This window comes from Carlito syrichta, unplaced genomic scaffold, assembly GCF_000164805.1.
Source record: "Carlito syrichta isolate Samal-C Ts95f unplaced genomic scaffold, Tarsius_syrichta-2.0.1 Scaffold274924, whole genome shotgun sequence".
NCBI classification, from domain to species: domain Eukaryota; kingdom Metazoa; phylum Chordata; class Mammalia; order Primates; family Tarsiidae; genus Carlito; species Carlito syrichta.
In genome coordinates this window covers 183-3,761 of record NW_007219020.1, presented here as the reverse complement: position 1 = coordinate 3,761, position 3,579 = coordinate 183, and the positions used below count along the sequence as shown (strand labels likewise).

The 3,579-nt window shown below is 47.8% G+C and overlaps 1 pseudogene; it reads right to left on the bottom strand.

Moving 5' to 3' along the window:
• Positions 1-1,228: 1,228 nt before the first annotated feature.
• LOC103254330 lies at positions 1,229-3,178 on the bottom strand (annotated as a pseudogene).
• Between the last annotated feature and the right edge of the window lie 401 nt (positions 3,179-3,579).

The window sequence follows — 3,579 nt, the reverse complement described above, 5'->3', positions numbered from 1 at the left end:
ATGTGAGTCGAGATTCATTAAGGAAAAAGAAAAAGCAGCAACAGTTTAAAGACTGAGGCATTTCTGTGTTCTACTGACCTTTAAATTTTATTAACTACACTAAGCCCCTCACTACGATTTCTCCAGTATCCCAGAAGTAACTTGGGGTTTCCTTTCAGGCAGGGTAAAGAAGTATTTCAAAGAACAGACATGAATGCATGTAGTTCAAGCCCTTTAGGGTCCAAGTCCGTGGCTTCCTGTGCATGCACAGTGAAGGGGCTTCTTCACCTAGAGGAGTTGGTGGACCCTGTCCCTCTCCGGGCAGTGCTGGTAAGGAAACCAGGGATCCAAGCAAAGGAAGTGGCCAAAGGAGTCCTACTGACATCATCCATGCTTGACAGACTGTTTTAGTGAGGGCCTGAATCACCGAGTCCCCTGTCAAGGTGATGAAAAGGCCAGTCTAGCCAGCAGAAGCCCTGCTGTCACCAGAGGAAGGGCTTTGACCAGCTTCTCCTAATAGAGTAAGAAGTGATTCTCTGAATTACTCCATCTTGTTTTTCATATCACCAGTAGAAGGGCTCTGGATCTAAACAGCACATTTTATGGCTAAAGAGTTCTGGGAGTTGATGTTTAGAAAATGCAGCTTGTTCAAAGTCTGAAAGGCACACTGAGGATTTTTCTAAACACTTCTGCTCCCATCAAAAAAGAAAAAAAAAAAGACTGAGGACTCAGGTAGGTTTACACTGTATCAAAATTTACCATCTATAGCCAAAAGCCACACCTGCAACTACTCAAACCCAAGAAAGTCCATGTAGGTAACACAGCACCAGTTGCATGGTCCTTTTCTCATTCCATCCTATGCTTTAATGGCTGGAGGATGCATACTGAAAAAAAATCTCAATGCGAAAGAAAGAAAACTCCCTTGTTAAAATACATTAATACCTCCCATGCCATATGAAGCTCAGGCTCAGGATCAGATCTTATAAACACGTCTCTGGTGGGCATAACATATTTACAACACAGTTAAAGGCACAGTGGCATTTAAAAATAAAGCCGTGAGGATGTACAGTAAAAGATTCATTGTAATAATTACACTGGCTTCAACTGGTAGAACTGACTCTTGCCAGATAACAGGCGAGGGAGGTGGTGATTTGAGCCTGCTGGTTGGTTATCGGGCATAGTGAGTCCCTGATCCCAGGTGCAGGTAGAAACAAGCTCACCACACATCTCAGTGTTTCATTCTGGCTGTTTACATCTTTCCTGCTTTCTTGCCAGGCTGAGCTGGGATGTGAAGAATGTTGCGGGTTTCCTCCATGACCCTGACAAGCAGGTTGTCGATGTAGTCTTCCAGCTCACGTACCTGGAACTCCTTCTTGCTTATGGTTTCCTTCTGCTTCAGAACCAGTTGGATTAGCTCATCATGGGTCAGTTGTGCGTAGGCAAAAGCAGAGTCCGAGGAGGTGTATTTCTTCACCATGGGCTCGTCGGTCATGTTCTCACTGATGATGGTAGCAGGTCCCAAGCTGGAGTTAGCAATCTTAGTGGCTGTTGTGTTCATTGGCTTCACAGGATGAAGTTGAGGTTTGACAGCTCTGGTCTGGGGAGCCCTTGGAGAGGGAATTGGCCGCTTCAGTTCAGACTTGGACTCGGTCAGCTTCCAGTTCTGTGATCCGCACATCTTCAAAGGGGTTCAGGGAGTTACCCTGCCTAGAGACAATAGCTGCAGTATCTTTCTCAGATCTTCTTACTAGGTCTCCAGCAGATGCTGATGCATCCTCCCTCGGCTTGACCTCCGTGAGCGTGCCTTCCTTCTCCTTCCCCAGGATGCTAGGAGGGCCTTCACCTTCACTGTCCTTAGCCACATCCTTCTTCCCCATCACCAGAGAAAGCAGAGAGGACCTCTTGGTCTCCTGCTTCTTGTTCTCTTTGGCTTCTTTTGCAACCTCCACATTTGCTGGAGCCGTATTTTCCTTATTGTCCCCCACTGACCAGTGGTCGGTAGGAAGGCAGAGACATAGACTTCGGAGAGTCCTTGGTGGAAGACTCTGACAGCCGCCTGTCAGAAGACATCCCACCTCCTTCCGCAGCCTCCTTCCAAGACCGCGCAGCCAGGTTTTCAGTAGATGAGAACAGATGTTTCTTTCTGAAGCCCTGGGGGGATGGAGAGGAAGAAGGGCTGCTATCCTTGGTCTCACCCTTGGCTTCTGGCTGCTCCAGGTAAACATGGTAGCATGATTCCCATTGATACAAATGTTAGAGAGAGAGGACATCATTTTTAGACCAAAGGCCACCAAGAAAGGAGAGAGTCCTTCCTTCTTGGGAAGGGTGAAATTGACTTGGCTTAGCTGCTTAAGATCTGTACTTGCAGTTCTCCTGTGAGACATGACATCTGAGGCTGAGGAGGACTCGTCCTCATTGTCGTCATCGTCCCACCGGGACTGAAAGTCTCCAGGACGAAGCAAGACCTTGTCTGACTTTGAAGTCGGCAGAACAGACATGGACTGGGAAAGTGGAGTTTTTTGCAGATTCGTCTTGGAAAACAAGGTCTTGATCTTGGATTTCTTTTTCTTGTCTTTGGACGAACACTCATCATCACTATCGACTGAGAGTGTCGTGCTAGGGACAATGGGAGAAGCAGTATCAGAGGCACTGTCCTTGTTCTTCCCCTTGATCTTGTCCTTCGGTTTTCCAAATGGATTCCAAGACTTGTCTTTCGTGGAAAGGTCAAACATGCTGGCCATCATGTTGTTCCTCATAAACTGGATGTCAACCTTGATTTCCCTTCACACTTTATTCTTCCTTCCTGGCTTGGATTTCAAGGTATACCACTCCGTCTTTCTGTGGCCCTGGTCGCGGTGCAGCTCCTGCAGGTCCACCTCAGTGCAGCCCAGGAACTTGTCGAGGCCGAGTAGCGCGCGGTGCAGCACGGTGAGCTGCAGGGTGGCGGCGGCCGTGGGACCGGAGGACAGCAGTGAAGGCAGCTAGAAGGTGGCCTCCTCCCGCCACACCGGCGCGCCCAGGCTGCGCTCCGACACCGACGTGGCTTACTTCTCCTGCTGACCTGTATCACCGCGTACGCATCGCTCGTGTCCCCGGGGCCCTTGGCCCCTAGGCCCCGCGCCTGCAGCACCGTCACCTGCCCGTGGGTTGGGAACCATATGGCCCCCAGACCCCGGCCAGCCAAGGTCATTAGGGACATGGTGATGGTGCCTCGGCCGACTCAAGTTCACTCTTTTAATGTTTTCTGGACCTCAAGTACAAATGAGTGAGTTAATTATACTTTTGTTTATGGCATATAGTTATCATCAGTAAATAAAATACATTTTATATTGACATTTTTATGGGAGAAATAGTGTATAACTATCTCTCCCTCTCACAGGTATATACACACATATGCATGAATATACATGTACACGTCTAGTGTGTGTATATAATAGAAATCGGAAATCTTGCATGTAATACTGATGGACATAAAGTAGGATTTCAGATACCACCTTAGTGAAATATCAGCTAGAGCAAATGAATTCTTCTAGTTCCAAGTCATTTCATATTTGTGAGCATCCTTGTCTTAGAGGATTGGGACAGTACAGGACAGAAACA